We start from the raw sequence: 25,820 nt of genomic DNA, 5'->3' as shown, positions 1-25,820 counted from the left end.
ACTACGTTAATTGAATCGATAAATCATCGATGGCAACAGCAGCAACAAAAGAAACGAGAATTGGGTGTGGGGCCCCCAACTTGTCAAAGGGGGAACCGGAACTGAAACCTCTCCCAGAGAGAAACGGACCCTTCTTCTTTTTCCTACGTAATATTACACAGTATTTTTATTCTATTTTATTCGGCCTGTCAACTTGAAGAGGATGAAGAGAACGAAAAAAAAAAAAAGTACAGGCCCGACTCCTCTATAACGTATGAAAGTAAGCAGCGGGGGCCTCCTGATGCGGGGGCCACCCTGCTGGGAACCTTTTCTTCTCTCCTAGGATGGATTTTTTTTTTTTTTTGGAGAGCGCGCGCATTTCATGATTATATGCGTCGTCATCTCTCGCCACACGTTTTGGACATTATACCAGAGTGTCTCAGATCCATAGACATCCCTGCAAGGATGAGGACATCGTGGATGGAGCCCATGGAATCGCCCGGGTGACCGACGGTTCGGTGAGTATGAATATATTTGAATTTTTGTGTTCCTCTGTCTCCATCCTTTTGTGTTCAGCGCGTTGTGTGTGCGATATCCGCCATTTTTTTGCCGTCGCCGTCGAACCTAATCCAGTGCGGCCCAGATGGATGGATGTTGGTTGTCAACCGCCGTTGATAAATTATGGTTTTTGACCCCGCGGAGATAACCTTCGTGTCCTTCTTTTTTGAGATGGGACCTCGATATATACCTGTACATGCTTTTTTTTTGCTTCTCGTTTCTGCGCATGCGCGGCGTGACAGGTGCCGCGTGTGGGTATTTATTGTTTTTTCCTGTTTCCCCCACCCCCGCGTCCGCCGTCGGTATTGCTGTTATTATTATTATTATAGACCAGACGTCTTCAACTCGCTGCTCTCTGAAGTACCCGGAGTGCTCAACGGTCGCGTGCGATTTCGTGCTCGCGAGCACTTTTGCGATCCCGATTAAACCGCCTCGTACAAATTGCAATTAAGGATTGGAATCACCCTGATTTCATGCATTCGCATGTCAAATTTGCCGCATAAGGGGTGCTCTTCTTTAGATGATGGGCACAGGCAGTGCTCGCGACTAGGAAAAAAAAAGGTTGAAGACCTCTATCATATATAGACATAGACCGTTGGGGGAATTGTTTTCGGGATAGTTCTGATAACGTCCACCGGGTGTGGAAATCCTCGTGGTGTTTCGAGTGCCACCTGGCGGGGATAACCCCGAGAGCAGTGTTGCCAACTTGGATTATTTTCGAACTAGATCTGGTCTTTTTCGGGATCTAGTTTGGGAAAATATCCATATATATACAATCGAATCCCATTTTAGCGAATACCGTTAGGGGCCGTTCATGTATTACGTCAGCAATTTTCAGCCATTTTCGGCACCCCCCCCCTCCCCCGTCTGTCAGCAAAATTTCGTCATCCCTGCCCCCTACCTCCTATCACATATTGATGGAATTAGAGACTGTACGAAGGGAGGGGCACATAGGGAGCTCTTGCCTTCCCGCCCCCCGTAAACTGTCAAAAAATCGGGGTTATGACCCATGGCACAATTCCAGAGCATTTAGGTGGCCCGTGGCACATTTTTTTTCAGACATCATTTTTCACTTAAGTGACCCGCGACACAGAACACTTAAACGATCCGTAGTACATTTAGAGATCCCCTGATTGACATGTGGCACAATTTTAGAGCACTTAAGCGAACCCCCCCCCCCCCCCCCCTGTGCAGCTCTACATCAATCATGTTACGCCAAGCACATTCCCAGATGACTTAAGTGATCCGCGGCATAATTACGGTTCCACTTGAATGATGCATGGCACAGTTCGAGAGTACTTAAGTGGCCCAAGCACATTTCTAGATCACTTGCAGGATCCACGAAACATTTAGAGATCACCAAAGTGGCTCTCTAGCAGATTTACCAATGGGGAGATTGTTAGTTCAGGTGCCCGCAAACCACAGTTCAGGATACCATTAAAAATATTTCATATCTTCATAAAGGGTGGTTGATGACGTAAGCACCTGGGGAGCATCATGAGCATCTTAAGAGCATCATGGGGTCCCCCGGGCCAAATGATTTTTCTGAGGCCCTATCAGGCAAATTTTCAAAAATCTCAACCCGATCCCATTTTTGTGAGGGCCCCGGGTGGGCCCATGCCTTAAGACGGCACTGTATTTAAGCCCGGTTTGTAGTTGTCTTTGATGCAGAGAGCACAATGGGCCTACGACAATACAATTATTCAATCATTACACTTCGGTCATAGTCAGAAAAATTGATGGCAGATGGAAGCACTACACGCAAGAGGCACTACGCAGAAACAAACTTCACGACAGGTTCACTACAAACACACACACACACACACACACACACACACACACATTCCAACCGGTACCAATGCATTAGAAGTTCCGCCGAGGAATATTGACGAGTTCAGATGGGTAACTCGAAGTTTGGGGGGGGGGGGGAATCGAAATACTTGGCGCGCGTGCGCCCCTTAAGAAAAAATATATATCTATTTATTTTTCGTTTCTTTAAATTGAGTCGCGCAGGAAGCCGCCATATTGGTGAACATAGACACGGTTTGCATGTCCCTTAAAGAAAGAGGGGGGATATCACGTGATCCAAAAAAAGCCTCATCGAAGAAAACCCGGGCACCGCCGGGTATTATAGCTAGTCTATATATATAAAATTGATTTTTCTGTCTGTGTGTGTGTGTATGTTCTCAATGCAAATCTACAATTTTAGATCGATCGTCGCCAAATTTTGCATATACACCAAATGGGACCCGACTTGAACGATAGACTACTTTAAAATTTCCTCAGAGCAGGGCAAATGCCCCCAAACGGGCAAAAAACTGTCGGGCAACAATGGTTTTTGGGCCTCAGCAATCACTTTTCGAACGTTTACTTAGGTTACCGTGGTTCCCTGGCAATGCGTTTCAGACGTGTAAATGCCTTTACAATGGTTTGTCACTTCTCTAATCGTGTTAGTATATGTCTTTGTAATGGTTGGCCACATTTGCAATACTCCCAGTAATGAGGCTTTTTGAATAGACGTCATAATCATCATCGCTTTGAGGGTCAGGTAAAGGGTGATCCTCATAGAAATCAGTGTTAAAATTGCTGATTTTAACTGTAGAAATGCGGAAATTTAGTGAAATTTTCTGTCACATCAATAATTTTCAAAATTGTATTGAATTCTCGATTTTTGAAATATTGAGTTCGCTTAGAGATACGAAGCCCAGGAGATTAAATATGAAGTAATTAGCCGCGGACCCACTTTGGGATTCATGTAATAACATTGGATTAAACGACAAAGAAAAAACGTAGCCCCCACCCCTCAGAAGGAAAAATTTTTCGGAACCCCTCCCCGGAAAAAATTCTACGTACGCCTATGGTCATTCGCAAGCTTGCACGCGCTCCAAGTCGTTCTTTTGCTCACTCACGTGCTTGCGAACTCCGTAGGTCACTCACTGACGTTTCTTTCTTTCGAACCGAGCACAACTCAGGTCTATCGCCATCTATGGGCAATTTACTATCTAGTGAGTTGTGCCGGAAGTGTGTGGGCCTAACAAGTCTGAGTACGTTATCTAGTGTTTTAATTTTTCAGTGCTGCCATCTATATTTCAGAAGTTAAGTGAGTGATGTGCCGCGATTGAATTTGTACTGTTTGCAGGTCTGCTGCTGCTGCTCACTCTGTGGCTAGACTTTGCGTATACCCCTCCCCATGCCCCTTCCCACATCCTGAAGCAGGGAGGGTCCCAAGGCTGCGATCTTTCACGGGCCCCTTTATGATGAATTTATAGCGTGAAAAACAAAAAAAAAATGATGAAAATCATCACGGGCCCCAGGGCTGGAGCCTTGCCCACCCCTTGTGGGGGGGCCATGCCCCTCCCCCTTCCTTTGCGTACGCCGATGGGAATGACCAAAATAATTAGCGACTGTAAGTATGTGAATGATCAAAAGAATAGCTTAGAGCAGCGGTTCTCAACCGGTGCTCCGCGGAGTCCGCAGCCGCCCGAGGAAAGTGAAATAAATCAGTGGATTTTGCTAAATAAACAAGTAAAAGACGCCTAAAAAGGGTTCCGCCGTATAAATTACGTACTAAAAAGAACTCCTCGAGCCAAACAGGGCTCCGCCACACGTTGAAAAAAGGGCTCCGCGAGAGAGTCAGAAAAGGTTGAGAGCCGCTGACCTAGAGCGTGTGTATACGCGTGAATGAGCAAAAGAGTGACCTATAAAGGAAGGAACCATGTCAGTGAGCGACAAAAAGGAGTGACCTAGAGCGGTGATTCTCAACCTTGCAGGGAGTGTCGTCTTAACGCATGGGGCCTGGCCCAGGGACTCGGAAAAATGAGAAGTAGTTGAATTTTTCGAGAATTTTCCAGTTAGGGCCTCAGAAAACTGATTTGGCCCGGAGGGGGGGGGGGGCATGACGTTCATAAGACGGCTCTACTTGCAGGACGGGGGGAGGGGGCAAGCGGATTACAGCACAGAGTGACGAACTCGAGAAATTAGGACTGGAATGGCAGAAGGGCAGCAAAATTCTTGTAGTCCACAAGTGGAACAATCATAAATGCACCTCTGGCCCAGCGTTCACGGACACTGGCGGATTGGGAAACCCCGTTTTAAGTCCACAAGTTTTCAAGTCCACTTTTATAGTCCACAAGTGGAACAATCATAAATGCTCCTCTGGCCCTGGGTTCACGGACACTGGCGGATTGGGGAAACCCCGTTTTAGAGAGAGAGCCAGGAAGTTGTTTCCTCACCGGGCCGCAAAATACTCAAGTCCGTCCCTTGCCTAGGCTTTTCCGTGTCAACCAACGTTAACGATGGGCCACATCCGTGTCCCCCCCCCACCACATCCCGGAGCGGGGGGGCCCCCAGGTAGACTTTTCACGGGGCCCCACTTCTGTAGTTAATTTATAGCGTGGAAAAGCAAAAAAAAAAAAAGATGAGAACTGCCGGGGGCCCCAGGGCTAAACCCACTGCCATGGATGGCCACATCCGGAACAGAAAGCAGTCCGCTATTTTTCATTAGGAATTTGCGCGGAATTTTTCCAACACACATAGGCGTGTGTGTGTGTATATGGAATTCTTTAAGGAATTCCATACATAAGAAGACAAGCTCTGAAAGAAATCGATTAAAGCCCCGCAAGGGGCAGGTCGAGCGCCCGTCTTTGTTGGGTTTTCAATTTGATTGACAGTGGGATGACCTCTGGCAGACGCTGCGGTTGACCCCTCGACCAAAGAGACTATAACTTACGCCTGAGGATCCACTCGGGCAATAGAATCCAATCAAATGTTCCCCATGACAACTTACGGGTGGGACCGACTCCAAATCCAGCGAGTGGATATTCTGAAGGTTCCGAACATATGCTCTGTCGGTTCCCACGAGTTGTCGGAAAGTCGAACCTATGCATAGCAGCGCCGTCTGAATGCATGGGCCCACCCGGGCAGCTCAAGAGAAGAGGGGCCTCAGGAAAACGAGAAGTAGATGAATTTTTCGAAAATTGTCCAGGTAGGGCATCAGAAAAATCACTTGGCCCGGGGGCCCATGATGCTCTTAAGACGGCCCTGATACCTGGTCTCCCCCACTTGAGAACCCACGAGTTGCCGGAAAGTGCGGACAGCGCACCGCTTCGATTTCAAGGAAATTCGGAATTGATGGAAGTTTAGAATCAGCGTCAGAAAATTCAGAAAATCAATGTCAGAAAATTCAGAAAATCAATGTCATAAAATTCAGGGAATCAATGTCAGTGAATTTGTTGGAATTCAGAGAATTAATGTCAAAAAATTCATGAAAATTCATGATAGGAAACATTTCCCAATTCATGAAAATTTAGATCATATGACAAAAAATTCACGAACATTCAGAATCAATGACCGAAAATTCACGAACATTCAGAATCAATGACCGAAAATTCATGAAAATTTAGAACCAATGACAAAAAATTCACGAAAATTTAGAACCAATGACAAAAAGTTCACGAAAATTTAGAATCGATGATAAAAATGAATATAAATTTTGAGAATTAATGTCAAAAATTCAGAGTTAATGAAAAATTCGGAATTTTCGACAAAATTTTATATAATTAATGACAGAAAATTCATGAAAATTCAGAAGTAATGATAGAAATCATTTCTGAAATGTTGATGAAATGAAAGGAAAAATGGAAATTTATGAAAGAAAATGTTTTTCGAATTAATGAAAGTTTTTTCACAGAATAAGCGATAAAAAATATTTTCGAATTCATGGAAATTCAGAATTAATGGAGGGAAAACGTTCCCGAGAATATTCATGGAGATTCAGAATAAGTGGGAGAAAAAATTTCCGATGCAATGAAAAGAAAAATCACTCCAGAAAGAGTGAAAAATTGGAATTAATGAAAGAGAATCAATGAATCAATTTCATAATTATATCAAGTTTTTGATAACTTAATGAGGCCCTTTGTTGATGCTTAGCCCTGGGCCCCATTAGCTAACCCGTTAAGACACGACTGCTTCGAAAACCCCAGTATAGTGATAATGGCCATTTATCCACGACGCATTTCGATATTTCTTTGATCGGTGCGACGCCCGAGGGTCTCACGACGCCCTTTCCTGCAATAGTCTCTGCACTAATTCAGTGTTCCTCAAACTAATGGCAAATGATACAAAGGCTGTTCTGAGCATGTTCTGGAGCGTCAAGGAACTCTTAAAAAAAAAGCTTTAACGAACTTCTAGAAAGCATTTGTAGAAGTTTTAACGTGCGCAGAGCATTTCAGAAGCTTCAACGTCTAGAGAGCATCTGTAGAAGCTTCAGCGTCTGGAGGTACATTGCAGAAATTTAAGTCAAAAGATCATGTACAGAAGCGTCTACATGTTCAGAGCATTTCAGAAGCTTCAGCATCTAATTAATATTGCCGAAGTTCGGCATGAAAATAGCATATACAGAAGCGTCTACGTCTAGAGAGCATCAGCAGAAGCTTCAACTTCTGCGGACAATTTCAGCAGCTCAATCGTGAAAAGAACATCTGCAGAAGCGACTACTACGAGTGGAGAACATCTGTAGCAGCATCAACCACCATCTAAACACCATCTGCACAAACTTCAACGTCAAAAGAGCATCAACCGAAACGTCTACGTATAAAACGCAGTATACGTATAAGACTACGTATACAGAAGCTTCAACTTCAAAAGAGCATCTGCAGAAGCTTCAACTTCAAAAGAGCATCTGCAGAAGCTTCAACATCAAAAGAGCATCTACAGAAACGTCTGCGTATAAAGAGTATCTGCAGAAGCTTCACCGTCTGGGAGTATTGCACAACCTCAAAATCAGAAGAGCTTCAGGAGCGTTTTCGTCTACAGAACATCTACAGAAGCTTCAGGGTCTAGAGAACATCGCAGAAGCTCAACCGTCAAATTCTGCAGAAGCTCAACCGTCAAACTCTGCAGAAGCTCAACCGTCAAACTCTGCATCAGCGTCTACAGCAAGAGAGATTCTGCTGATGGGTCTAAGATTAGAGAGCATCTGCAGAAGCTTCAATGTCTAGACAGAAGCTTAAATAACGTCTAGAGAGCATCTGCAGAGAAAGTGTTACAGAAGTGTCATCAAGCCAAGTTAACACACATCAACAAAGCTAATCCCAGCCATGGTCCCCATAAAAATGGGGACGACAGGGATCCAGCCCTGGGGCCCGGGATGATTCTTATCATTTTTAGTTTTTTTCACCCTAGAAATTCAGTATAGAAGGGGGCCCCTAAAAGGCTGACCAGGAACCCGCCAAATATCCCAGCTTAGGGGTCCTGTTGTAGGATGTGGAGAGGGGGATGATCCCAGCGCCCTTCACAATGTTTTGTGACGCTCCTGAGAGGGCCGCCAATGTTCATCAACGGATTCGAATATGAAACCGAACGGGGTCATATAGCATTAATGCTGGAAATTAGATCCAATGAGAATCAATACGTACCGAGGAATAGTATCCACCTTCGATAAGAGAGAGAGAGAGAGACTTCTCTGGGAACCCTTCTCGCCTCTGGAAGGACGGCTCGTGCGAGGGGGGACCCACGTATGAATTAAGTTGGGTGCTTTAATGCGTGTCATCTGTTTTTGATGCTTTTCTCTCCTCCTCGTTCTCTTTAAAGAAGGATAATGGGGACCCGATTGCCGCTGATCACCAAGAGGAGGGAACAGCCAACCAATTTTCACGGCTTCAATACACACACATTTGAAGAAAAAAAATGGATGCATGGCAAGGGTATTCGGGCACGTACCGGGTTCGGTCAGGGTGGTGGTTGGTAGGCTACCCACACCACCGCTATCATCATCATCAACGATCGTTAAGGAGGTCCCCCCCCCCCGGGAAAAATGGGTAGGAGGGAAAGTGTGGCGACAGTTGATGATTATTATATTGATGACTTTTAGGCCTTCCCTATCATCATCATTGGATTTCAACCAATCAGAGGCCGCGAGATTCATCCATCCACCAAGAGAGGAATCGTTTGTTGTATGTATATCAATGTATTGTATTGTGCAAATCATGGCTCCGAGGAGAGAACCAAGAGAGTTGTAATTGCAAATCTGCAAAGAAAGCCCCCTTTTGTTATTTGATTTGTTCAAGGGGGAATCCTCCGAGAGGATTCATTCATTCATTCGTAATTCATTTCATTCATTGATATGCTTGCTTCCCGGAGCAGTCGTTAATGTCCAGGGTACAAATTTATTGAATAGTCCAGCTCCTCTTCTGGGTAACTAAATGGGTTTTGATGAGTTTTGTCAGTATTTGGATATTTGTGTGTGTGAGAACTCCCCTCCCCCCCAAATTAAATTAAACGTCGGGACACGTCAAGTGAGGAAAGCTATTGATGATCCGAATTGGCGGAGTATTTTGGAAATTTTTTCGGGATCGACGCCATAAATGGGTTTCCCAGAATCCTCTTTTCTGTCCTCTCAACGTTTCCATTGTAGTTTGAAATCTCAACGATTTGAGCAATATGGCCTAGCGCAGTGTTTTTCAACCTTTTTCAGCCCATGGCCCCTTTTTGGACATAATTTTCCTCACGTGGCTCCCCCAGTATTATCGAGGGCCCCCACTCCTCATCTGAGACCTTTTCTACTTATTGAATCGAATCGAATTTTCAGTCAGAATTAAATTTATAACGAACAAAATTTTATAAATATGATCGATCTCTGGAACCCTGGGCCAAGCACAGATGCACATTGAGGGGAATCATTCCCCCCAATAGTCGAATTATATGGGAGAAATAGGTCTATGTAAATGTGGGTTGTATGCATGGCAGTCTCAATATCATGGGTAATTTTTTTCTGGCATAGTGATGTTCTGGGGGGGGGGGGGAGGCGGCCCATAATTAGCTGGTAGTATGACAGCTTGCATATTTGCTACTTACACTCGAAAATCATGGCACCAGATCTATTCCTTTAGTCCCTATGGAGATGAAGCCCCGGACTGTAAACATATGTGTTAAGGTTGCGCTAGTACCATGGACAGCAAAGTGACATTCTGAAAGTAATGACATCCTTTCCCGCATTTTTTCACTTGAAAGCTTTATTTCCTTACAGTTCTCTGTGGCCCACTTCACCACTTGTCGTGGCTCTACTTTCGTCTGCTTTTCACCCGTGGCCCTCCCAGGACCGCAATGGGGCCGGCCATATGACCCCTGGTTAAGAAACACTGGCTTAACTAGCGGACCCTGAATCGGTATTGAACACCTTCACTAAAATATCACCATATCCATGATGCGGTATTGAATACCTTCACTTAAATATGTGGACTCATTTTATTTTCTGATGATATGTCCGCTCCGCTTTATAGATGTCCTCCATAAATAATGTCCTCTCTAATGCATAGTCTACTTTCTTTTTTTCCTTTCAAACCGTGCGCAGTCCAGGGCCCAGGCTTCATTGCCTGTTGAAAATTTTAGCGATTATATACAGGATGCGCATAGCTAACAGCATGCACGGCATTTTACTGGCATACCTTTGATCCTAGAGGTATACATCCAATTATAAAAAGTTTCCAAATAACGTGTAGTACTTGGATATGTCATTCATATGGATATGTCGTTGCAAGGAATTGTATAGTTATTAAAATTAAAAAATTGACTTTATATACATTCCCCCAAATAGAAAGTTGTTGCCTCGTCTTTCCTGATGCGAACAAAAAAAGTGCAATATTTGCTGAGATATTTGAATTAGGAAAACGGAGGAAAGAGGGGGGAGGACAGCGTTACGAAAATGCGGGTAAAATGTGCGATTAAATGGTTGCATCAACAGAAATTTTGGCTTTTTTTAGAGCATCTGTCGAAGCTTCAACTTTCAATGTGTATTTATTCGAGCTTTACCTTTTACGAGTAGGGTTTTCAAATGGGGTTCCTCAAGTTATCGTTGGGGGGGGAGGGTGTAGAAAATATTGTAATAATGAATTAATGAATAGCTGTGATGTAAAAAAAAATTTTATTATAAGTTTCATAAGCTTCTGAGAGCAATAGTTACGCAGTACATGGAAGATTTAGTAGTAATGATAGTGGTAAAAACGCAATTGTTCTGAGTAATGTTTCTGAGAATATCCTTATGGATATTACTTTGAGAGTTCCGCATATGTAAAAATGGTAACCAACGCCGCTTTTGAGATTAGGCCTATCCGAGAAACTTCAACACTTAGAGAGCATTTGCTTTAACGTCAAGGATCTTTTGAAATTTTTGAACTTTTCTGCATCTGCGGAAGTGTCAATGACCAGAGAGCATTTCAGATCAGAAGCTGCAACATCTACAGAGTATTGCAAAAGTGGCAACGTCTAGAGAGTGTTGCAGATGACTTTAAGTTCAATGCTTCTGCAGATGCTGCCTCAACTACCGTTCCGTAGAATGATTTATCTCATTTTTACCCTTCCGTGGAATTTTTCAACTCTTTTTACCAGTCCGCAGTTGTAAAAAGATCGAAGAAATTACTGCTGTAGGATTTTTAGATAGCAGTGCAGAAGCTTCAACAGCAATAGAACATCTGCAGAAGCGCCACGGCAAAAGAACTTCTGCAGATGCATCGTCGTCTAGAGAGCATCCGTGGAAACCTTAAACGTCTAAAGAGCATCTGTAGAAGTGTTGAGCTTTGAATCCTCTGAAATACTTTCTAGACGTTTAAGGTTTTACAGATGCGTGCTCCGTATATAGAGGTTAAAGCTTCTGCAAATGCTGTTTATATAAAAAAAATATGCTTCTGCAAATGCTGTTTATATAAAAAAAATATGCTTCTGCAAATGCTGTTTATATAAAAAAAATATGCTTCTGCAAATGTTCTCTAGAAGAAAATGCTTCTGAAAATGCTCTCTAGAAGAAAACGCTTCTACAAATGCTCTCTAAAAGAAGACGCTTCTGCAAATGCTCTCTAGAAGAAAACGCTTCTGCAAATGCTCTCTAAAAGAAGATGCTCTGCAAATCCTCTCTAAAAGAAGGCGCTTCTGAAGATGCTCTTTTGAGTTTGAAGCTTCCGAAATGCTCTTTCGACGTTGAAACTTCAGCAGACACTTTCTAGAAACTCGTTACAGGCATTGGTAAAAATTCAAACGCCAATCTGCAGAAACAGCAACGTCTAGAAATCATTGTAGAAGTTCTAACGTTCAGTGAGCATCTACAGATGTAAATATTTCTCGACTCACCGCTAGCGATTAAAGACATCTCTATCGGTTTCGTAACCGAATACTTTCTATACACAATTTTACATAGTACTACCCCACACCACTACAACGTGCGTGTTCTCGCAGAAGGGATTATATAGACCGCAAAAGTTTAATCAAATGAATTAATGAGCTTGCTCTATTTCCACCATCACGCTTTGTTCCATAGTACATCATTTCTCGCGAGGGGAGAAAAAAAAAAGCAAGCAAGCACCTTATATACCCACCAGATTTCGTCCAAAGTACAGTGCATCGCAAACGTTTCAGTCGTCGAACAATCATAACATGATGGCTTGCTTCAGTCGCGCAGAGTATAAGCGAGTGTACTCGGCTGGGTAGACATGTAATGGTGAAGAAAGGAAGTTTATACGAGTATTTTTACAGAAGAGGAGGGGGAAGCAAAGCCCCACTTCTCAGATACAACCCTACCAAAACATTTACCGAACTATCAAAAAGATGGTGGGGAGAATCAGCCACAATACCTATTGTCATAAAACGCAGTACGATTCAACCCCACGTGCCTGCCCCCGCCAAATTTTTTTTTATATATATTTTCTTTTTATCCACAGTAGTGCCCCCTCCCCCTTCCAAAAACTTTTCCACGGGGCACTGGAGTGAGAGAGTAATTGAACTTCTACACATCATACACACGGAACTGCCTTTATACTAACACTCCCCACCTCAATTTTCCATTCCTTTGTGCGCGTTTTGGCGAGAGATCCATTCGGTATCTATAGTATATACCGACATGTACACACACACACACACATACATATCCCCCCCCCCAACCCTCATCTTTCCCCTTTTACATCCCTATTGGGAAGCTTCGTCTCCAATCCGCTAGAGAGCGCTCTGCTACCATTAGAATATAATTCGATGGGGTGGATAAACTAGCTTTTATGTTGTTAGACGGAGGATCTCGTCTCTCTCTATTTTACTTGCCAAAAAGAGTTATTTAGTATTGGGGCGAGGGGGGGGGGGAAGGTAACCTTATAATTGATGGTGAGGAATGTTCTTTCCCCCCCCCCTCCATATTTTTACCTTTTGCTTTCATTCATTCATTCATCGTGAAAGGGCGGTAACATTTTGCCCCGCCAATGGACCCCCAATCTTCTCTGCATTTTTTAAAATCCATAACGGGGTGGTCATTCGAGCATTAAACCTACTTGACAGAAGACGGAGGGTTCTTTGGAAAAATGCGGGGAGGAAATTGGACTTATACTGTGTGTATATACTGTATGTATTGTGCATAGAACGCGGTCGTTTCTGACATGGGTTAATCTTTCATTCCTATTCGGGGGTTTTAAATCCGATTTGCGAACTCCTTATCCATTACGGTGGCAGTGGTTCTCAAAGTGAGCGTCGAGAAGTTACTGGGGGGTTCATCCAGACATGACGAAGATATTGATTTGTAGGAATTAAACTTAACCCTACTTTTTTTCCGAGCTACTAAACTAATCGCGGCGATGGGCAGAGTCGTGGATACGTGACCGTTGGGGGTAAGGAAATGGGCGAGTTTACCGGAGGTAAATGCACACGGGGCAGGATAAATGAGGAGCTCATTTTCAAAAGGGGGGAAAGATTTCCCATAGTTTTTTCCGAAATGCAACTTTTTAACGGTTTCTGAATGTTTGGGATGAGGTCCTGCCGATCGGATTATGTAACGGGGGGCCCCCCATTCAGACGGGAATAGTCTTTGGTCGAAATCACAATGGCTGTTTCCATTGGCGTACGCAAACGGGGGGGGGGTTCTAATCCCTCCCCTTGAGCCATGATTATAGTGTTATTTTGCAGGAAAAAAAGTAAACCCCCCCCCCCTCAGAAGGAAAAAAATTCTGAAAACCCCCCTCGAGAAAATTCTGCGTACGCCTATGGCTGTTTCTACCAGAGTCGCTTTCAAAGTAGAACCTCTCGATAGCAGACACCCATGACACCGAAAATTTTGTCAGCTATCTCAGAGTAAGACGCCTTCATATAAAGGGATTCTACCTTAGGGGGTCATTCAAGTATTACGTCAGCATCGGGGGGGGGGATTTCGGATTTGCTGACTTTTGATGACAAGGGGGGGGGGAGTTTGAAGGGTGCTTACGTCATCAACCACCCTTTTTGAAGATATGAAATATTCTAAGCTGCTGACGAAATCCTGCTGACGGAGGGAGTCAGTGTTTTGCTGACTCTTGCTGACGGGGGGGGGGGGGGTAAAAAATGGCTAAAAAATCTGCTGACGTAATACTTGAATAGGCCCCCTAGGAGTGTCCGTTAATGGATAGTAAAACACATTGAATCCCGTGCGGATATACAGTCGATCCCACTTATAACGTTCCCATTTAGAACGTTTTCACGCTTAGTACAACTAATTTCCGTGGTCCAAACTCCAAGTAATTCTCATTGATATTTCCCGTTATTTAAAGCGTTTTCCCGCTTACAGCGTTTTTTTTTAAGACAGTTTTTTGGAAAACGTTATGAGCGGGATCCACTGTAATTCAAGAAAGTGTCCGTCAGTGGAGGCGGTGTCCACTAACAGGAGTGTCCCTTTACGGGAGATTCCACTGGACCGACACAAACCGAGCACCACCAAGCTCTGTCGCATTAGCGATGTAAGCTCTGTGCTCCGGAGGGAGCGGTCGTGCCGGGGAGGTTCCACTGTAGAATGATCGTGTTTCTTATGTTGTTACTCGCAAGAGAGTAGTAGTAGTAGTAATCGATGGTGGGCCTGGGATTAGAGGACTATATCCCAGGGCGGCAAGTTCAGAGGGGGCGGCAAATTTGAGGAATGATTGGCCAAGAGAATTGGTAGAATGGGAGAAGGGCTGCAAAATTTGTATAACCCTCCATAAATCCGCCGATGCTTAGACAGCTAGAGGCCAGGTCAGTGAGTGAGGGGCCGTTTAAGTATTACGTCATCGTCGATGGAGGGGGGGGGGTTTGGATAATGCTTACGTCATCAACCACCCTTTATGAAAATATGAGTTGGATTCAGAGGGGCAGAGTTGATGACGAAATTTTGCTGACGAGGGGGTCAAAAATGGCTAAAAATTTGCTTACGTAATACTTGAACGGCCCCTGACCAAAAGAGCGACCTAGAGAGTTTGCAAGCCCGCGAGTGAGTAAAAGAGTTACCTAGAGTGCGCGCAAGCATGTCGATGGCCAAAAGAGTGACCTTGAACGGGTGAAAGCATGTCAGTGACCAAAAAGAGTGATCTCGAGCAGTGGTTCTCAATCTTTGGAAGCCCCAACGGCCCGGTTGATTTCTTTTATGCGAGTGGAAGGCCCAGTCACACGCCCGCCCACTGGGGATATAAATGGATATAAAAGAATCGGTGAGCTATTCACGGCCCGGTTTGACTGATGTCAGGGCCCGGCGGTTGAGAAACACTGGTCTAGAGCGTGTGCGAACTTGTGAGTGACCAAAATTAATGATCGTTGACAAATGAAAAGAATCTTCAGAATTATTGGAAGAAATGATTTCAGAATTGATAAAAATTAATGAAAGAAATGAATTCAAAAATTAATGAAAGAAATGAATTAAAAAATTAATGAAAGAAATGAATTCAAAAACTAATGAAAGAAATAAATTCAGAAATTAATGAAAGAAATGAATTCAGAAATTAATGAAAGAAATGAATTCAAAAATTAATGAAAGAAATGAATTCAAAAATTAATGAAAGAAATGAATTAAAAAATCAATATAAAAATTTAAAATCACTTTCAAATATTTTCATAATTGATGAAAATTCGTATTCAATTCGAAACATAATTTCAGAATTAATGAAAATTGACACTTGATGAAAGCTATGATTTCTCGGAACTGAGGGGAATTCGGAATTAATGGTAGGCATGATTTTAGAATTAATGCAAATTCACGTCCACTGTTAGTCATAATTTCAGAATTGAGGGGGGGAGGGGGATTCATTTCTAATGAAAATGATAATTAGAGGATTGATGGGAATTCAGAATTAGTTAAAGGTATAGTTTCAGAATTGATGGGGGAAGGGGAGGGGGTTTGATATAAAATGAGAGACATAACCTTAGAGTTCATGAAAATTGTTATTTAACGGAAGACATAATTTCAGAATCAATTAAAAATTCATATTTAAAGAAATAAATAATTTCAGAATTGTGATAAAAATTCATATTCAATGAAAGTCAATCAAATGCATGACTTCAGAATTCGAGAATATTCATCTTAAATGAAAATGAGTCAGGAACATAATTCCAGAATTAATGAAAATTCATATTCAATGAAAATCAATCAAATACATGATTTCAGAATTCATGAATATTCATCTTCAATGAAAATCAATCAGGTGCATAATTTCAGAATTCATGAAAATCAATCAGGTGCATAATTTCAGAATTCAGGAAAATCAATCAGGTGCATAATTTCAGAATTCGTGAAAATCCATCTCCAATGGAAATCAATCAGGCAAATAATGTCAGAATTCATGAAAATTCATCTTCAATAAAAATCAATCGGGCACGTAATTTCAGAATTCACGAAAATTCATATTTTACGAAAATCAATCAGGTACATAGTTTCAGAATTCACGAAAATTCATATTCAATGGAAATCAATCGGGCACATAATTTCAGAATTCATGAAAATTCATATTCAATGGAAATCAATCGGGTACATAATTTCAGAATTCATGAAAATTCATATTCAATGGAAATCAATCGTGCACATAATTTTAGAATTCATGAAAATTCATATTCAATGGAAATCAATCGGGCACATAATTTCAGAATTCATGAAAATTCATATTCAATGGAAATCAATCGGGCACATAATTTCAGAATTCATGAAAATTCAGAATTCACGAAAATTCATATTCAATGGAAATCAATCGGGCACATAATTTCAGAATTCATGAAAATTCATATTCAATGGAAATCAATCGGGTACATAATTTCAGAATTCATGAAAATTCATATTCAATGGAAATCAATCGTGCACATAATTTTAGAATTCATGAAAATTCATATTCAATGGAAATCAATCGGGCACATAATTTCAGAATTCATGAAAATTCATATTCAATGGAAATCAATCGGGCACATAATTTCAGAATTCATGAAAATTCATATTCAATGGAAATCAATCGGGCACATAATTTCAGAATTCATGAAAATTCAGAATTTACGAAAATTCATATTCAATGGAAATCAATCGGGCACATAATTTCAGAATTCATGAAAATTCATATTCAATGGAAATCAATCGGGCACATAATTTCAGAATTCATGAAAATTCATATTCAATGGAAATCAATCGTGCACATAATTTCAGAATTCATGAAAATTCAGAATTCACGAAAATTCATATTCAATGGAAATCAATCGGGCACATAATTTCAGAATTCATGAAAATTCAGAATTCACGAAAATTCATATTCAATGGAAATTAATCGGGCACATAATTTCAGAATTCATGAAAATTCATATTCAATGGAAATCAATCGGGCACATAATTTCAGAATTCATGGAAATTCATATTCAATGGAAATCAATCGGGCACATAATTTCAGAATTCATGAAAATTCAGAATTTACGAAAATTCATATTCAATGGAAATCAATCGGGCACATAATTTCAGAATTCATGAAAATTCATATTCAATGGAAATCAATCGGGCACATAATTTCAGAATTCATGAAAATTCATATTCAATGGAAATCAATCGTGCACATAATTTCAGAATTCATGAAAATTCAGAATTCACGAAAATTCATATTCAATGGAAATCAATCGGGCACATAATTTCAGAATTCATGAAAATTCATATTCAATGGAAATCAATCGGGCACATAATTTCAGAATTCATGAAAATTCATATTCAATGGAAATCAATCGTGCACATAATTTCAGAATTCATGAAAATTCATATTCAATGGAAATCAATCGGGCACATAATTTCAGAATTCATGGAAATTCATATTCAATGGAAATCAATCGGGCACATAATTTCAGAATTCATGAAAATTCATATTCAATGGAAATCAATCGGGCACATAATTTCAGAATTCATGAAAATTCAGAATTTACGAAAATTCATATTCAATGGAAATCAATCGGGCACATAATTTCAGAATTCATGAAAATTCATATTCAATGGAAATCAATCGGGCACATAATTTCAGAATTCATGAAAATTCATATTCAATGGAAATCAATCGGGAACATAATTTCAGAATTCATGAAAATTCATATTCATTGAAATCAATCAAGTACATAATTTCTGAATGGATGAAAAAAAAATCATACACACATATACACACAATGACGATTTCAGAATCAATGAAAGGTGATTCAGGGATTATGATGATTTCAAAGCTGATGAAGAGGTGATTTAAGAGATTTAAAGGAAGGAATAATTTCAGAATTAATGAAAAATTGTATTTAATGAAAGAAATAGTTTGTCAAGTCCGTATAAAATGCAAATGCATACTTGCATATTTTGGCCTTTCTGTACCATTAATGTATACAGGGTGTCCTGTAAGTGCTGATGCGGCTTCATCTCATCAACCGTCCGTCGTAGAGGCAGTACCGCTACCAGCCATTACTGTGCCCTGTGCAAGAAATTGCATTTAGGCTCCTTCTGGCCCAGAGTGGGCTTACATGGGCCATTCTTGTACCCCCCCCCCCCCCGCTTCCAAGTGGGCCCTATGCGGTAGCACCTGTTGCGCCTGCTTCGTTACGGCACTTGCGTAGAGGTATAGTTTCAACTTTAAAAATGCTCAAAAGACGTTCAGAAGTTCCCAGAGTGCTCGATACTCGCGTGCAATTTCGTGTTCGCGAGCACTTGGTCAACGTTCCAATTGAAACACCTTGTACAAATTTCATTCAAGGATCGAAATCATCCTGATTTCATGTATACGCATGTCAAACTTGCCTTAAGGAGTGTGCTCTTCTTTTGATGATGAGTACAGGCAGTGCTCGCGACTGGAGGAAGGTTGAAGACCTCTGAGATCTAGGCTTTACCAAGGCGTTACAAGGGTTTTTCGAGCTTAAGAAGAAGTTTAAGAGCTCCCATCGGTTTCCCTCTTTATAGATATAGTAATTTTAATCTCGGAAATTTTGACCAAATATCGTTAGCACGAACACCCCTTTCAAACTTGAGGCCTCCGGGCCGTTCTACGGTTGGCCAACGTATTAAGACGGCACTGTTCTGGAGTCACCCGTACTTGGCTGGAGAGAAGTAATTAGCTTAAATATTAATTGCATCTCCAGAAATTGTAGTACCAGATTCCAGATTTCATCATGTTCCCCCTTTTATGGATATGAGGGCCCGGGCCGGAGGATTTAGATATGGTCCTGGTTCCATGCTGTGCTGGATTCAAGAAGCATTAACATTATCTCCCACCAAATTCACACTAGAAATCTGTCACCTCTCTCTCTGAAGGCCCCTCTTTAGCACTCGTGGTCCCCCCCCCCCAGAATATCCCAGAGACTCTACATGGCCCCATGTTTAGAACCACTGCAATTAAACATTTAATAAAATGAAATTAAACATTTCATTGATCTGAAATATCTGCTGCCACCTACCGAATAAAACTAATATAATTTTTTAATTGACATTGGTAAAAGGTTTCCGATTGGTCAACTATATTGAAAAAATAATATAATAGGGTATAATAAAATATTTTTAAAAACAATAATATTTATAAAATTATCGAATTTGCTTCAAAATGTTACCGGTTGATGTTTTCAAAAACTAAATTAACATGAGTATGCTGGCAAATTAGAGCCGTCCTTGGCTTTGTGAGGACACTGTTTCGATTCTAGTTTACGTCCTCTTTGGTCTCAATTACTCCTTAAGACGACCACATCGACGAAATTTACTAATATTACATTACTTTACACAAACATTAACTATTAAACTTTTTTGTAAATTTAATAATTTTATACATATTATTGCTTTTTAAAGTGTTATTAATATGACACAATATTTTTTTTATTACTTTATTGCGCTATTCAGAAGCCGGTTTTAAACTTCATTCGGAAAATTATAACAGTTTTATTCGATAGGTGACAGCAGCAAAAGTTAAAGTGAAAGGATTTTTCTTTGCATGTTATATAACAGTTGTTCGCAACCCTGATGCCACGTGGCCCTGGGATACTCTAAAAGAGGGGTCACAGATAGAAAGGGGACCACAAATGGAAAGGGGAGCCACGACAAGTGCTGAAGGGGGGCCATACACACAGGAAGAGAGGTGACGAATTAGAGCTTTCAAGTGAAATATGTACAGTTATAATACTGTAATAACGCCATAAACAAACATGCGATACGGTAATATATACAAATCAACTTATTCTAAACAACGAGAGAGAGAAGAGGTCCATCTCGTGTTGGACGATTTACGGACTCACTGTTGTTTGAATTCTTATTTGTTTTTGTGTGATTTTAAAAAGAACGTATCCAATGAAACTTGCTTTTTGCCTCCTTTTTAGGATTTCTCGGAAATGGGAAATTGCATTGTCATTGGACACACATTTATTGCTTGCTTTACTGTATTCATTGGTACTTTTCTACAGAATTTTGCACACATTTTACACATCTCTCTAACCACATTTGAAAAGTGAGGGACTTCTCACTGTTCAAATGTGAAAAATTTCTTCTCTTTCTCTCTCTTCCTTAGAAAAAGATACCTTCAATATAAGCTGTTGTATGAAATGGACAGTCTTTGGTCAACTCCTGGCCAAGCAGAAATTATATATGAAAAAAATAATAATAATAAGCGCACATACGCGTGATCGCAATGCTACATCTAGTTTCGTATAATACTCGCCCTCAATTTTTGCAGCGAGGCTCGCTGACCGGACACTGTAGGGGAGAATATCACCCACAATTCCACAGTACGTGTGTGTGTGTGTGTTTACGAAAGCGAAAAATCATCAGCAGTGTTGTGAAAACGTGGCAAAAAAAAAAGAGTGAAAAAGCAAAGTAAAAAAAGCAATATAAACACAAAGCGCAAACATTTTTGCTCGCTAACCGAACCGCTCGTTAACCGAAGTTCCACTGTATAAGAAATAGAAAATATTATGCACTTCAAATACGTATTTTTTTTGTATGGTGATTTTTTTTTAATGCATATTTTTCCCATTTTTGTGCATATAAAATGTTATTTCGTAATTTTTACATTTTTCAGAATTTTTCAAGTGCATATTTTGGTTTTTGAAACGTATTTCAGGGTTTTTAAAAGCGTATTTTGCGTTTTTAAAGTGTATTTTGGGTTTTTAAAGCGTATTTTGGGTTTTTAAAGACGAAATTTTTGGTTTTTAAAGAACGTATTTTTGGTCTTTAAAGTGTATTTTGGGTTTTTAAAGCGTATTTTGGGTCTTTAAAGAACGTATTTTGGGCTTTTAAAGAACGTATTTTGGGTTTTTAAAGAATGTATTTTGGGTTTTTAAAGCGTATTTTTGGGTTTTTAAAGAACGTATTTTTGGTCTTTAAAGCGTATTTTTGGGTTTTTAAAGAACGTATTTTTGGTCTTTAAAGTGTATTTTGGGTTTTTAAAGCGTATTTTGGGTCTTTAAAGAACGTATTTTGGGTTTTTAAAGAATGTATTTTGGGTTTTTAAAGAACGTATTTTTGGTCTTTAAAGTGTATTTTGGGTTTTTAAAGCGTATTTTGGGTCTTTAAAGAACGTATTTTGGGCTTTTAAAGAACGTATTTTGGGTTTTTAAAGAATGTATTTTGGGTTTTTAAAGCGTATTTTTGGGTTTTTAAAGAACGTATTTTTGGTCTTTAAAGTGTATTTTGGGTTTTTAAAGCGTATTTTGGGTCTTTAAAGAACGTATTTTGGGCTTTTAAAGAACGTATTTTGGGTTTTTAAAGAATGTATTTTGGGTTTTTAAAGCGTATTTTTGGGTTTTTAAAGAACGTATTTTTGGTCTTTAAAGCGTATTTTTGGGTTTTTAAAGAACGTATTTTTGGTCTTTAAAGTGTATTTTGGGTTTTTAAAGCGTATTTTGGGTCTTTAAAGAACGTATTTTGGGTTTTTAAAGAATGTATTTTGGGTTTTTAAAGAACGTATTTTTGGTCTTTAAAGTGTATTTTGGGTTTTTAAAGCGTATTTTGGGTCTTTAAAGAACGTATTTTGGGCTTTTAAAGAACGTATTTTGGGTTTTTAAAGAATGTATTTTGGGTTTTTAAAGAACGTATTTTTGGTCTTTAAAGTGTATTTTGGGTTTTTTTATGCACATATTTTGGGTATTTTATGCGCATATACGGTTTTATACGCATGTATTTTTGATTTTTGTTCCGTACAGATTTTGGGGGTTTTTCTTCCAAAGCATATTTTGGATAATATTTTGGCATTTTTAAGTGCATATTTGGCATATTTTAGCAACTTTTTTACTGAATTATAATCCGGGCTCTAATTATAATTGAGAATTAAAAAAGACAATAATTTGAAGGACTCGATATTTTTTTTTGGGGGGCATTCGACTCCGTCGTTCTGGGGGCCCCCCCCTTCTAGCCCACCCATAAAGACGCCACCGACCGGCCCTACATCACAAATTCATTCGCAACCTCATCACGAAATCAAAAAAAAATAAATGCACGCCTCCATCGAGAAGAAACCGCGGCCCGGCACGTAAACCGCCATAGGCGTAACTTCAACGCAGCGTACGTAACACGAAACCAGCAATTCATGGACGGGGAAAGCCCGCCTACAACGATGGAGAATGATGATTATTACATGGATATGAGGAAGAAAAGGGGGCGAATATTTCTTCCCCCCCTCCCCAACCGTGGGCCTTGATGGTTAATAGGCGGCGGGCCTTATGCGCTATTTTATTTTACCCCACCTACCACCAAACATTGGCCACTAGGGCCCCCCCAAAAAAAAATCAACGAATGGGAAGAGCCCGGCCGTAATAATCGAGGGGAGTTATGGTTACATGCCGGCCATCATCGTGTCGTCCATGCTCCCATCCTCGGCCGGCCTTGATCAGAATTCTGGTACAGTGGGGGCCCCCCGAGATGATATATGAGGCCTCGTACGTTAGAAGAGAGTATGGATGAAGGGGGAGGGGGCCCATGAAATCCGGTATATATTATTACTATTACCGCCACTTGACCGATGGTGCCGTGCGTGTCGCAGCTGCGTTAGTGGAGAGAAGAGCCCTCTGCGCCCCCCCCCTCCCTCCCTGGGCCGTAAATCATCTCTCCTTGATCCGCGTGATCCCGCTGCTGACAAAACATTGTGCGACCCATAAATTTAAAAATGGCGGGGGCCATTGAATTTATGTGTGAGGAGATGATGATGATGGACGAGAACGATGGATGCGAAATCCGTGACTTGAGATATTTTTGAGGTGATCGATCCCCTGAAAACTTTCGGACCTGTAGGACGGGGCATTTTTGCGGGCCCGGTGAATAAAAAAATTTTTTTTTCGGGGGCCCCCCCTCTGGAATAATCCATGGGCCCCCCCAAGAACGGAGAAGTAGGCACGGAGGGCTCCGACCGGAGTTGTAAAGATATTGAAATTGTTCCAGGGGCAGTGGCGGATTACCGCACAGGCGCATGAGGCGCGCGCCTGGGGCCTCGGCAGAGCGGGGGGGCCTCCAAATAGTTGTGTGCTTCATCCTACATATGAATTTACATGCGTATCAACAAAGCTCTTGAACTAAGTACAGTATCTGCTCTCCCTTTTTTTTAGAGTTATGGAAGAAAAACGGGAACTGAAAGAAAAGAACAATTTACAAGACGCAGCTCTCAAGGGCCAGTTCTTCCCCGACAAAGAATGAAGAGACATTGTAAAGCGATCATTCAGGGAGGGTCATTTTCAAACAGTATTTCTTTAAGGGCACAAGCAGGAGGAGGGGTGAGAACAGTAGGTCCTAATGTCTGTCCGAAATGAAAATTGGAGTGAAGGCATAAACAGATGTCTCATTCCACAGTATTAAATGCTTTTATGGGCGCCGATAATACGACAGCTTTGGTGTAAGCTTTTGTATACAGTATAATGGATGACAGGATGGCTATCGGCAAGCGGCGACATCGACAGGAAGAGACACTCGTACTAATTAAAATGAAGGTAGTAGAGCTCTTATTGTGATTTTGTCTCCCACTTGTTTGAATGAAATACTATAAGCTGGTTCAAACAACATATACATTTGCAATCTATGACTGGAACCATACGACCATATGACAAAAATAAAGTGGGGTTTGAAATGAATGCTGAATGACATGCATTCTGAATCACGTGATTTTTCTGTTTCTCTTTTAACACTCCCTCCCCGGCTGAAAAAAAATCAAGGGGGTTTCTTTTCCTTCTTTCTAAAAAAAAGAGCTACATTTTTGGATTGGTCAAGGAGGCTTGGGTAGACAACATCTTTGTGTCAGACCGAAAAGTGTTTATTGTTAATGTAATTGTAATGTGTGTTATTGTAATGAAAAAAATTTTCATGCCGATCCTCAAGATTTCCTTTAGGATTTAGATTGCAGAATCTCCAAAAATAACGGTAAGCAAAACTAAAAATATATAAATTATCTGATAAATTTTTATTTGAGCATTTCAATTCAACTACAGTAGTCTCTCGAGAATTCGGTCGTGCTCTAATCCAGCACGTCCAGTAGTCCAGGATATTTAGGTGGTGTGGTGTCACTTTTCTCCCGATGCCCTAACCCCTTAACACGTTCTAATATTTCTTAATTGCTGATCAAGTCCTGACTATGTCTTTGCACGAAATTTCATATATTATTTCAATGGGTTTCTTCAAAGTTAATCCAGCAATTTCGGTAAAATCTGGCACATCGTGGTCTAATACGTACCGGATTAGCGAGAGTCTACTGCAGTGGTCTTCAACCTTTGAGGCATAGCAGGCCATATTGAAACATTTTATAAAGTACGCGGGCCACAATGTTATACTGTGGCATTTTTCGTTATTAAACGAAACGGGGGGGGGGGGCGTAATATAGAAGATTTTTATTCACTCTGAATACAAATAATACAAAGGCAAAGGCCACAACAGGCAGAGTGCCCAACGAGGTGGCTGAAAGAGAAAATAATAATAATTAATATAATAATAGTAAAAATAAAATAGAATAAACAAATAAAAAATAATAATTTCTAAAAAAAATTTTTAAATAATTTCTTTCATTGACAATAATTTTAATTCATTCTGAAATAATTTCTTTCATTAAATTTAATTTATTCTGAAATAATTTCTTTCATTAAATTTTATTCATTCCGAAATAATTTTTTTCATTAAATTTAATTCATTCTGTAATAATTTCTTTCATTAAATTTAATTCATTCTGAAATAATTTCTTTCATTAAATTTTATTCATTCCGAAATAATTTTTTTCATTAAATTTAATTCATTCTGTAATAATTTCTTTCATTAAATTTAATTCATTCTGAAATAATTTCTTTCATTAATTTTAATTCATTCTGAAATAATTTCTTTCCTTAATTTTAATTCATTCTGAAATAATTTCTTTCATTAAATTTTATTCATTCTGAAATAATTTCTTTCATTAAATTTTATTCATTCCGAAATAATTTTTTTCATTAAATTTAATTCATTCTGAACTAATTTCTTTCATTAAAAATATAATTCTTATATTTACTCTGATATAATTTCTTCCCTCTATTCCCTCTATTGAAGAAATGTTTTTCTATTAAATATTATCAGTATCTTTATATCAAATCAAATATATTATATTTGAGATATTATCAAATCTTTATTAATCAGTAATATTAAATTACTAAAACTATGACGGATCTCCATTTTTGCCGTGTGGCTGAAGGAAGGCACCAGGACGGACATCTTAGGTTACTAAAAATATGATGCAGAATTTTACTGTGATTTTTTTTTTTTTTAATGGGAGTGTGATTATTTTTCATCTAGTACCAGAGAATATTATTATATTTCCTTATCTTATTTTTGTGTTTATGGTTTTGGTGATGCAAAAATTAAAAAAAAGTTATGATTTTCATAATATTGTTCATTTTAGTGAACCATCTCGTTCTTATTAGGGCCAAAAGGGTGCAGTGGTGGATAAACGCAAATTTGTGGGTGGTTGTGACCATGTGTTCAATTTTTCAGGACGGTTCTGATTTTTTTTGGAAAAAATTCCTCTCGGGGGGGGGGGGGGGGGGTGACAGCCCCTACCTTTATTCCGCCCCTGATA

At 40.0% G+C, this 25,820-nt stretch overlaps 1 long non-coding RNA gene across 1 annotated transcript in view; it reads left to right on the top strand.

Moving 5' to 3' along the window:
* Positions 1-389: 389 nt before the first annotated feature.
* LOC149070698 (uncharacterized) overlaps positions 390-25,820 on the top strand; it is a 79,256-nt gene continuing 53,825 nt past the window's right edge. The window contains exon 1 of the long non-coding RNA XR_016195002.1: positions 390-497. This is a non-coding gene — a long non-coding RNA (uncharacterized LOC149070698). The remainder of the gene's footprint in view (positions 498-25,820) is intronic.

This window comes from Pholcus phalangioides, unplaced genomic scaffold, assembly GCF_987345545.1.
Source record: "Pholcus phalangioides strain wild (caught in Gottingen) unplaced genomic scaffold, Ppha-v1.0 ptg000020l_1, whole genome shotgun sequence".
Lineage (NCBI taxonomy): Eukaryota > Metazoa > Arthropoda > Arachnida > Araneae > Pholcidae > Pholcus > Pholcus phalangioides.
The sequence above is the reverse complement of the archived record's forward strand: the minus strand, read 5'-3'. Positions and strand labels throughout refer to the sequence as shown.